Source organism: Populus alba, chromosome 1 (assembly GCF_005239225.2).
Source record: "Populus alba chromosome 1, ASM523922v2, whole genome shotgun sequence".
Lineage (NCBI taxonomy): Eukaryota > Viridiplantae > Streptophyta > Magnoliopsida > Malpighiales > Salicaceae > Populus > Populus alba.
This window is the reverse complement of record NC_133284.1, coordinates 26,316,667-26,328,793: the sequence shown is the minus strand read 5'-3', so window position 1 is coordinate 26,328,793 and position 12,127 is coordinate 26,316,667. Positions and strand designations below refer to the sequence as shown.

The following is a 12,127-nucleotide window of genomic DNA, read 5'->3' as shown; positions in this document are numbered from 1 at the left end:
ATAAAGATACAAAGATTGGATTCTTGACAATATATTCTTGAAGGATGAGAACCCTATTGAGAAGGAAATTTTGAATTTTGAAGAGAGAAGCCCAAATTTGGATGTTTATGGGTTTAATTGATTTTTATTGGATTTATAGGGGATTTGATTGCAAGAAAAATTGATTTTTAAGTCAATTTGGGCTTTAAATTGAAGAAATTTAAGTTCTGGGGCCAAATTATAATTTTTAGGATTTTATTAAGTCAAATCAGGGGCTTAATTGCATAAATATTGAAGTTTAATGGCCAATTAGGGACTTAATTAAGAAAATCCGAAACCAGGGACCAAATTGGAAGAGGCGCGTAAATGGAGGGGCTGCAATTATTCGGTTCAGGGGCCTAATTGAAGAAATTGAAAGTTTATTAATCAATTGAGGACTCAATTGCATAAATCAGAGGCCAAGGACCAAAGTGAAAAATGCGGCCAACAAGAGGGGCGGAGACCGAATTTGAAGGACTGATTTGAAGTTTGGCCATTTAAATGAAACGGCGCGTTTTATCCAAAACGACGCCGTTTCATATATAAAATAACAAAAAAAAAAAAAGAAGACTAGAACGGTGTCGTTTTGAACGACAATGTTCATCTTCTTCTTTCCCCCCGGTTTACCAGCAACAGAAGATGAAAAATTTGAAAACCTTCCCGCCTCTCTCTCCTCGCCCCCACCACCACCACCGAAAGCATCAATGGCCGACCAGCCGTTGCGTGATTGAAGGCGCACTAACAAAAGGCACGTCGGTCCCTTTTTTCCTTATAAATAGAGAGGAACCGAAGAGAGAGAGAGAAGAGAAGTAAGGCCCGAAAGAGAGAGAAGAACAGAAACAAACCGAGAAGAAGAAAACCGAAACCAAAAAAACCAAAACCAAACCGAGAACAAACAGCCACTAAAAAAAAAAAAAAAACACGAAGGAGAGGGGAGGAGGAAGAAATTTTTAGCCATTGTTAGAAACAGCAGCAACGCCGCCCGGAGCCGCCGTCCACGAGCCACGCCACCGCAGCCCTGCCAGCAAACCACCGTCTCCAGCCCCGCCAGGTACGCTCTATCCCCTGCACTTTTGTTTTCTTCTTCTGCTGTAGGTTTCGTCTCCTGCATGCAGAATTGTTCTGCATGCAGGGGACGGGGGGGAAATTAATTCCCCCCGTTCTGTTTTCTCTTCTGGGCCAGATGGGTTCTGGCCCAGAAGCATGTATATGGGCCAGAAGGATTCTGGCCCAACCTGGCGGCCTGGGCCGAGTCCGGCCCAGACCAAGTTATTTTTTTCCTTGGGCCGAGGTCGGCCCATTCTCTTTCTTGGGCCGAGATCGGCCCATTCGCTTTTCTTGGGCCGAGATCGGCCCAGTCACTTTTCTTGGGCCGATACCGGCCCAATGACTTGTGAGGCTAAGTTCGGCCCAATTAGTTGGGCCGGCCCAGCCCCTTAATAATTAATATATAATATAAAATATGTGTGTATATGTTATATATATAAAATATTTATAAAAAATCTGAAAAATCTAAAAAAAAAATGTTGTTATTTTCCTTTCATATATATATATATATATATATATATATATATATATATATATATATATATATATATATTTTAGGGGGTTTGTATTTTTGTTTTTATACTATGGAGGTATAAAATCAGTATTTGAAATATCTGATTTTAGTCGAGACACCTGAAATTTTCAAAGATAAGTTTTTTTTGCTTTCAAAAAAATTCTAAAAATTCCTTAAAAATATTATTGATTTTTTTCGTACATCTTTTTAAAAATGACTTAATATTAGTTTGTATTTTTATGCTGTGGAGATACAAATTCAGTATTAAAAATACCCGATTTTGTCAAAAAAAAAAATATATTTTCTTGCGTGTTGCATACGGCCAATACACTAACATGTTTTGAATGTTCTTTTTATATATAAAAAAAAATATTGGAAGTTTTGAAAATGTGTTTTCGCATGGATTTCTTAAACACAAATCATTTTCTTGCATTTGTGGATTTTACAACCTGTTTGTAAAACTCCAAAGGGTATTGGCCAATATTCCAAAAACTATAAAAATCTTATTTTGGGAGGAGAAGTTGTGGTTATTGTTCACCGCTAATGTTTGGATGAAGAAATCCTTAAAAGGACGAACATCCAAAATATTATCGGGAGTAATAAATCAACGCACATGTTTGAAAGAAGCTTTGGTTGCGATCGAGAACATTTCAAAAATTAAATTTTTTTCTCCACGGTTTACGAGTCGTGAAAAGTAATTGTTTTTTAAGAATTGTGAAATTTTCTTCGTTTTTTTTATTCTCTTTTCCTTGCGATTTACGAGTTGACGGGATTAGAAAACACCAACACCATAGACTATAGAGCAAACCAAACACCAAGCAGCTTACCTTAGGTAGGGCGTATTAGGGGTGCTAGTACCTTCCCTTTACGCAACCAGTCCCTTGCCTTAGAATCTCTGAAAGACCAGTTAGGGTTCCTAGTGACCAAATACTAGGTGGCGACTCCAAAGAACCAAATCCTTAGAACACAACGAAAATCGCCAGCCGATGTCGTGCCCTTTATAAAAAAATTTTGTGGGGGTGTGACAAGTGTTACTACCTCTTTTGCGCCAACTTGTGATGCTACCTCTTCTAGCACGGTTTCACAGTGCAGAGAAGGTGTGCCTTCACAGTGGGGTCAATTCACCTGCAAGTACCAGGCACAATGGAAGGATGACCTTTCAATGTCAGTTTGTTTATGTTTTAGTTTTATATATATACTTATAACATAATTTATGAACAACTAATTAATATTTTATTAATTTTATTTAATTTCACGTTCACAAACATTAAGGCTGCCTGGACAATAACATTAGCGTTTAAATTGTCGATAGAGATTCCATTGTTTCAATGAATTCCGGTTTCCAAACATCCTGAATGGAGACCTAATATCAATGCATGGTTTTGATGATTTCAGGTAGGTGTTAACTTCTAATTTCCAACTTATTTTTAATAAATTATTTTTATAATTTTATATATTTGTACTATTTTTATTTTAAATGAATTATTTATACACAACACAAATTTGAGTGGGATAGCACAAACAACAATGTTGTGAGGAGGGTATGGGAGAATCATGCGGCAAATAGATAACATCGAAAATAATATAATTTTTTGTTTTATAATTTTATGTTCTAAATTGTAATTTGTTACTATGGAAGTACGTTGCGTGATTTTTGGTATAACGCCCAAAAAAAAAAGAAAAAAGATATGCGAGAGATAACAGTCTAGAAGGCTGAAATAAGGTGGTTGTTTGGTGAAAATTCAAATCGCCATTCATCTCAAGCGGTTCGCACAACGCTCACAGTCCAGTGCCGACAACTAGAACCGGCAAATTCATGGTTCGGTGACCACGCACATAGCAGCTCCGTTCCGTTCAAAGCATATGAGAAGCGGATGGTAAGATTAATTTTAATGAAATATATCGTTAATTAATTTGTTGTTGCTTATAAATATATTTAACTTACAACCTTTTTTTTTCCTTACAGGCTACGTCTTTTGGACGTGAGCCAAGCCCAATGGAGCTGTTTGTAGAGATGCGCATGCGGAGTCAAGATCGCCAAAAAAGGGTGCAACAATTCATGGACAATCATGCTGAACATTTCATGGTATGTTCTTTCAATAATTTTATTTCATAAGTTATTTTTTTTTCTTGAATTGAATATGAAGATTTAAAAAAAAATCAGTAGACCTATAATAGACAGTTAAGGGTGAGATATAGGGACAATCCTTCGACCCATCCAGATTTCGATCCAGATTTGTGGATGGACGTAGGATCATCTAGTGGACCTGATAAAAATCAGGTCTACATGCTCTCCAACACTACGGCCGAAAACTTACGTACGGTCCGTAGTGTCTCAACCGTTGGGAGCTCTTCATCAGTATCGAGCATCCAGTCTGAGGAGTTTATGGCCTTGAAACACAATTATGAACGAATCTCGATGGATTATGATCAGCTCCATCAAATATTCATAGACATTAGATCAAGGATGGATGATAATACATGTGCAGCCTTTTTTTGGTTATACGGTCCCGGGAACAACTAGCATCCTCCTCCTCCTCCAGCTCATCCGTTATTCTAATTTAATTTTGTTTTTGAAACACATTAAATTTGTAATGAATATTTGGATGAATATTATTTAACATTTTTTTTTATATATTTTTAATGTTTAATATAACTTTATTTGATTAATTAGTTTTTTTTAACTACAAATAAATATAATATTTGAAAAACATTATTTATTCTAAATAAGTTTTTAAAAAATATTTTTATATAAATATTGATGGACTTATAGACGGAATGTGTCCGTCGGTATTAGACAGAGAGTTGAAAAAAATGTATGGCCCATCCCACAATCACTAACGGCCCATCCGTCAGTGATTTACCGTTGACATTGTCGACGACCTATATCCATCGGTATTTTACAGAGAGTTCTAAAATATTTACAGCCCATGCCACGGTCACCAACGGACTGGAAGTCGATGATTTACCGTTGGAAATACAGACGGAATACGTCCGTTGGTAAAGTTCTAACGCGAGAATTTTTTTTGGCGCACTTTCCCCGTATGTAAGACCGTCAGTGTTTTGTTTTTTTCCGACAAACGTACCAAAAAAATAGGAATAACCAACGATCAATATTTTGACAAACGTATTCTGTTGATGATACCATTGGCAAAAATGTTGTTGAGGAATTGTGTTTTAAACCGACGAAATTATTCCATTAGTAAAACTGCTTAATGGTGTAGTGACCGTTAATGTTGAAAACCCCCCCAGCATATTATTCTACCCAAACTCCTCTAGATAGTACAATTGTTTGTGAACACTGGGTGCAACTTGTTGATGTGGTGCTGTAAAGGAGGGTATTGTTATAAGTACCAAGACTTGTTGAGATGACAAAGTCTGATTTGAATTTCAAGCTACCAACACAACTTGGGTGAAGAGTTGCACTTAGTTGATAAGTTGTTTAAAGTTTGGTTGGATAAAAGTATCTGTTGTGACAAGGAGATATGTTACATGTCCTATTCTAGGAGTGTATTGATTATCTGTCATTGATGATGATTAGGGATGTCAATAAAGCAATTATAGAAAAGCAATTAATAGCTCTTATCAAATTTCTCATAAACGACGCTAAATGATGATGTTCCAAAATTATATGTGCTCTAGATTGAGGTTATTTGGTGTTTGCATAGTAGTTAATCACAAGTTCAAGTCAATATTATCTTCTTCAAAGCTCACGAAGTAGATGATTGGTGGTTGAAAGCTTAACACCTGTAAAATAGTCTTTTATGGGGTTTAGATACCCTTCGATGATAAAATCAGTAATTTTTAGTAAATGATTATAATAAATGCTAGAATGAGCTTTAAGTTCTAAGAACAAACATGTTTATTCTTGTTTTTGTTAGGTAAATGCTCTAAGAATAAGAGTACAAATATTTAGATAATAGAAATTATGAACCTTTTATTTGGGTGATTCATGAAATATTTATAATCCCTGAACCTTATTATTTTGATGGAGTGAAGAAGTTGGAGAGTCATTTTCTCCTGATGGTATTAATAGGAAATAAAATATCTCTTACATCTATTAATAAAATTAAAATTTGATCGGATATTTATAATCAATCTTGATTATCTATTATTAATGATGATTAGAGATGTCAATAAAACAATTATATAGAAGAGCCATTAATGGCTCCTATCAAATTTCTTATAGACAACACTAAATGATAATGTTTCAAAATTCTACATGCTCTGGATTGAGGTTATTTGATGTTTGAATAGTAGTTAATTACAAGTTTAAGTTAATATTCTCTTTTTTAAAGCTCACGAAGCATAAATGATTGGTAGTTGAAAACTTAACACCTGTAAAATAGTGTTTTTTTATGAGGTTTAGATATTCTCTTATAGTAAAATCAATAATTTTTAATAAAGAATTATAATAAATGCTAGAATGAGCTTTAAGTTCTAAGAATAAGTATGTTTATTCTTGTTTTTGTATGGTAAATGCTTTAAAAATAAAGGTACAAATATTTAAATAATAGAAATTATGAATCTTTTACTTGGGTGTTTCATGAGGTATTTATAATCCATAAATCTTATTATTTTGATGAAGTGTAGAGATTCATTTTCTCCTAATAATATAAATAGAAAATAAATATCTCATACATATATTAATAAAATTAAAATTTGATCGGCTATTAGGAGAGTTCATCAAACTCCCATCCACCTGAACTCATGACTAACCTAAAAATATTAGATTTAGACACAAGACTCATCCACCTATCAGTGAATTACAACACATTCCTATAGTTGAGGAATATAGGAATGGTTATTCTCACACGCAAGCAATGGTGCAGGTGGAAATATGATCAGCAAGCAAGACAAGTATCTAGGCCAGCAAAATTGCCGAGCCTATGGTACTGTCCCACATCAGCATGTGCCATGTCTATGCTGCAGCAAGCCACTTGACAGAATTAACACGTCTTTTTGAAATTTAGCCATGGCATATTGCCGTGTGTGCAGGTGGGGAGGTGTTTTATTATTAATGTTGGGCTCTTTGAAGCTAAATGAACTCCGAAAGCCTTTAACTTGATTTTTGAATCCTAAGTCTCGAAATTAAGCACCAGATGCAACAATTTGTGATGAAAGCCACCAAGTCCTACTACAAGATGGTATACAAACCCCAAGTAACTATTGGTGATGAAAGCCACCAAGTCCTACTACAAGTGGACAGTACGTTAGAAGTGGAGAGTAAATACCGAACAATTTGTTCTCTCTCTTTTTGAACTGAATATTGAATAAATTTAGGATGGGCTTGAGAGGAATAACTCTTAAACAGATTTAGGGTTTACACAAAATCCTTCGAGGGAAATGGCCTATCCTTGTTTATATGGAAATCTTGTTGTTCACTAGTAAAATCATTCGAAGCAGATAAATGCAGGAAGCAAGGGCGTACATGAGTTCGGGGGCCCTTTTAAATACATCATCAATCGAGATTAGGCATAAAGAAAAGTTTGTAATTCGCATTAGAATTCTTTTCTGTTCAGATTTTTCCTCAAAACAATCAAATCGAGAAGTTTATAAAGCAAATGGAAATATAGGATTTCTCACATGTCGTAAAAGACAGAAGGATGACGTCTCTTTCTTTATTGAACAGGCCACACCATAGAAAAAACATGGGAATTATTACAAGAAAACATACAAGAGACGAGTGACGTCAGACATCGTTGTCATATTGTAAGGAAGATTCTCCTTGTCTAAACTTCTCCAATCACTCATAAAGCAACAAGTTAAGATGACCAAGGTAGGGCTAACCAACTCAACCTCAACAACTCAGTGTAGGAGGAACATCTTGAACCAATACGCCGAGTATTTCATATATCTCTTTAAATTGTTCTTGAAATCAATATAAACCATGCCAAAACGGACGGTATATCCAGCATCCCATTCAAAATCGTCCCAAAATGCCCATTGATAGTATCCCTTCACATTAGCTCCCTCCCTGCACCAAGAAGAAAACCATGACTACTCTTCTTCAACATCAATGCTAGTGCCTAAGGGTTATTTTGGTGCAAATTGTGACTTCTCTTTCCACAATTTTTCAAAAGAAAGAAAAAATTTAATTTGTTTTGAATTTTTTATAAATAAAACCTTCCCTGGAGCACTCCAACCTAATTATTTTGTTTGATGTTTGGAAATTAATCATCTATTTTAATGTTTTTGAAAACAGAAAGCAATAACATATATCAGAGAATGAGGGCTCACTTGATGGCTTTTGAAAGATATTGCAGATGGCTAGCTAAGTATCTTATTCTTAGCCCATCTTTCAGAGCTTCTTTAACAGGCAATGATGCATTATTTGCATCAGCGAGACCTGTAAATTAAGGAAGATTCAACAAAATACCAGCTCTGGATATTATTAAGAAAAAAATCCATACTAATAGACACTTGTCATAAAGTATTAAAGATGCACAACTGATCTTAATTATTACCATTCTCAGTAATGTAAATCGGAGGGTTCTTGTACTTGTCCCTTACATACAGCATAAGGTCATAAATTCCCTTCGGATAGATGAATAGCCAATTCAAAGCTGTCTGTGAAACAATAACATAGAATTTCCTTAGCAAATAATTACGCCCTGTTCTATTTGGACAAACTAATTGATGTGTAAAAATAGGAACATTTATAGAAGAAAAATCCTTCCCATTTTTCTTTCATTTGGGCTCAGTGGAAGGTGATAGATTAATTATGAAATGGAAGCATAGAATTGGGAAAGAAAGTACCGGTGTACCGATAGGATGTCCACCCTTGGAAGCTGGGGTAAAAAATTAAAATGACCCTTTAGAGTGTATTTATATATATTAAGGCTTAAAAGAAGAAAAATAATTAAATGAGAATAAATTTTATTTTCTTAGCTTACTTGAGAGAATGGTTTGGGAATCTCCAGAGTAAACTAAAGTTGATTTTATTAGGAGCTGGATTGTTTGCTGCATAATTTGTTAGTGTAGTAATTCACACCAAGAAATCTATTGACCCTTTTACCAAAGCAGATTCCTCTTTAGTAAATTTGGGTAGTCGATGTCCCACTACAGCTTTCATGGTCTCAGGATACTCTCCGTAAGTAAGTGGATTCACAAACCTGCACAGTTTTTGTGACAATTAAGGTGTAAGTGTTGCTATCATGATAGATTTTTAAGGGCAGATTTTAAGAAAAATCACCGGGAGAAAGCAAGATGAAAATTAGTGTCAAGAACTTACCAACCAAACAGAAAATCAAGTTCTCTATAGGCTGCTTTGATATCTTCCTCTGATTTTGGAGATTTTGGTATAAACCAGTTTGTCACTATAGTGATCCCGATTTTTCCCTTTTGAGAAGCCTGCAATTAAAAATGAAATATCCCCTTAAGTTCACAGCCTTTTCTTGTCAAGAAGTCTCACTTTTGCTTTGTTTAATTTGTTTGGAGTGCATCATGATTTATTATGGATTTCATTGCACATAGCTCCAGGTATGCACGCAAACCTGATATTTCTCCCTGTACAATTTCACAGCAGGCTGCATGTCCAAGAATCAAGTTATGGCTACCATGTAGGGTTCTGTACCGGAGTTACCGGAGCGTGCAGTTTCCGACATAGTTAGAGCAACGGCCTGGAGCGAAAGTACCGCCATTGTAGCCATTGTTGCTGAACCGAGTATGGCTCATTAAATGTGCACCAGTGCTTCACTCGATCGCCAAAAGTTTTGAAGCAAAAGTCCGCATAGTCAAGGTAATCATCCCTAATACATTAATCTTACCAGTTAATTAAGTGATATGAGATCTTGAACATTATGACAATAGTAATTAGATTAAAATTACATTCGCCTATATTGTTATGTATCTTACACAGCTTTGGAGCTTAGGAATCCGAATACTCATCGTCAAGTGCTTGTGGAAGATCCCAGTGAAACAATGTTACAAAAGGTGTTTATGCCTGTGGCATAATTAACATTAATCAGAAACCAAAAGCAAATATCAATGGTAGAGCTTGGAGTACTGCAAGGTAGATATCGGATAATCACCATTAGCTAAGAGCTCATTGATGAGATTGTTGTAGAATCTGACACCCAGAGGGTTCACTCCTCCACTAATTTTTCCCTCTGAAAATGAAAGAAGAATCAATTATGAATATCATATGAACATAATTGTGATGCCGAAGAAATTGATTTGAGTGATTTTCGTACTCGGTAACACTCTTGACCATGAGATGGAGAACCTGAAGGAGTCCAAGCCAATTTTTTTCATCAATTGTATGTCCTCCTAAGACATTTTATACTAAATATTAGTAAAACGGAATTTCCTTAGAATATACATATATAAGTTTGCTATATGATACGAAGATATACATGGTGGAAAATTGAGTGGCCATACCTTGTATCGATGATAAAAGTCGATAGCTAACATTTCCTGTGCTATGGTCCCAAATTTTCTCTGCAAGTACATCGTAATTTTTTATTTTTAATCCAAGTTCCCCGTTAAATGGATAGTAAAATTGCATATAAAAGCCGAGAAGCCAAGTTTAGAGAAATGGACCTGGATGCTGTTTAGTGAAGGTGTCCCAAATACTTGGTCCCTTTCCATCAATATATGCTGCTCCTTCAGACTTAGAAACACAGAAAAAGCAAGGGGTAAATACAAGCATATGAAAGCAAGAAAATGCTCAAGGTTCACCGCGTAATTAAACGCAGCAACAAGTTCATTGCACTGACTCTAAGTGCTGTGTACCTGATAAGCAGCAGTGCCAGCTCCAAACGTGAAATCTTTCGGAAAACTTGTCCTGTTGAAGGGCATTGAGTAACGGCTAGGTTTTGCACCGTGAGTGCTCGCTAACAAGCCAGCAACGACTACGAAAGGGAGGAGGAAGGCTCCTTGAATATTTGCCATTACTCGATAGCTTGAATGCTACAGCTTCACTTCAAGCCCCTTTATATTGTTACAAAAGGTGCCTTTTCACTCGTTTTCAATCATTATTAATTCTTGATGGAGACTATTCTCATAATGTATCTATCCATCTTATCAACAATAATATATCAAAGATTATTTGTGCCAACTGGATTTTTCTGATCCACGCTAGCTAGACTATAGACTATACGCTTGACAAATTTTTTTATATAAAAAAAAACTAAGCCATATGGATTTTTTATTGTGCATTTTGCATCGTGCATTCTCTCAATATGGATTTTTTCAAATTTCATTTTTACATGATTGTCAAGGTTTGGTTAGACCTAAAAATATAAGTTGATTAAATATATTGTTATTTCAATTTTATTTTTTTTAAATGATTCTAAAACTTATTTTAAGCATTTGTTTATTTTAAGTTGGTCTTCATTACATGTTTTATTTGATTTTTTGTATGATTAATTGTTTTTTATTTGCTTTTTATATGGTTTTTTTTTTCTTGAATTTTTTTAAATCCTAATCACATTATTATCAATCATCTAATTAATTGAGTTTAATGACATTGAAAAAAAATTCAATAAATCTTCACAATTGTTATGTTATAGGAAAAAAAATTCTGATCACAGCAAATTACTCTGAACAATTTTGTCTCCACCTCGATAATTTGCCTCGGTCTTCTAATATTTGTGGCGTCTTGGTGATGAGAGGTCCAGTGGTTGCATCCCACACTACAAAAATTAAGTCACCAAACAAAATTATTGCCGCCAAAATTATAAGAGGTCCAGTGGTTTGCATCCACACTGCAAAAAATAATCGCCCGACAAATTATTGTCTGAAGGAACGATCTCGGGATCAGCTTTAATAAATCTGAACTGGTTCCCACAGCTTAATCGATTCTCAACATAAAATTCTATACATATATTGTAAATAATATGTTTTGGGATAGTTCCTTTCATGAGTGACAAGTCCTAAATTCTTGTTGCTATGCCAAAACACAAATTACGATGCATTCCTCGAAAAAACAACTAGAGATGATAATGCATAGGATCTAAAAGTTCACAGAACAATACTTTTGTTTAATCCAATGCAGATTATGTTGATTTGGGGCATTCTTTTGGCTCCTATGCAGGAACCAGATGGTGGAAAGGTTTTTATGAGTTTGTAGGGTTTATGTTTATATAGGTTTTGCTAGCTAATTCAGCACAACTTTTTCTCTGTGTAATGATTGCATTGCCACAATTTGCATTACTTAATAATAACAGCTTCTTCAAAAAAAAAAACAGAACAAGCTGGATGGCAATACCTTTTTCAAACAGTGTAGTTCATGGTGATCATTTTCTTGAATCAGGATAGTAAAAACATAATATAAATAAATAAAAAAATTAAAATTGTTTATATATATATATATATATATATGAGTAAAAAAAATAAAATAAAGAGTCGTTATCTAGTATTTGATCGCTAGGAACTCTAATTAGTCTCAAAGTTCAGGTAAAGCGACTAATGCGTAAAGAATAAAATATTAGTACCCTTAAGACACCTTACATAGGGTAAGTTACATAATTTGTTTGTTTAATATAAACTAAAGTATTGTTTTGTTTTCTAATCAATCATATATCTAAGGTTTAAGAAAGCTAT

The 12,127-nt window shown here is 34.7% G+C and overlaps 1 pseudogene; it reads right to left on the bottom strand.

Annotated features, from left to right (window-relative positions):
- Positions 1 to 7,173: 7,173 nt before the first annotated feature.
- LOC118046180 (vicianin hydrolase-like) lies at positions 7,174 to 10,630 on the bottom strand (annotated as a pseudogene).
- Positions 10,631 to 12,127: the final 1,497 nt, after the last annotated feature.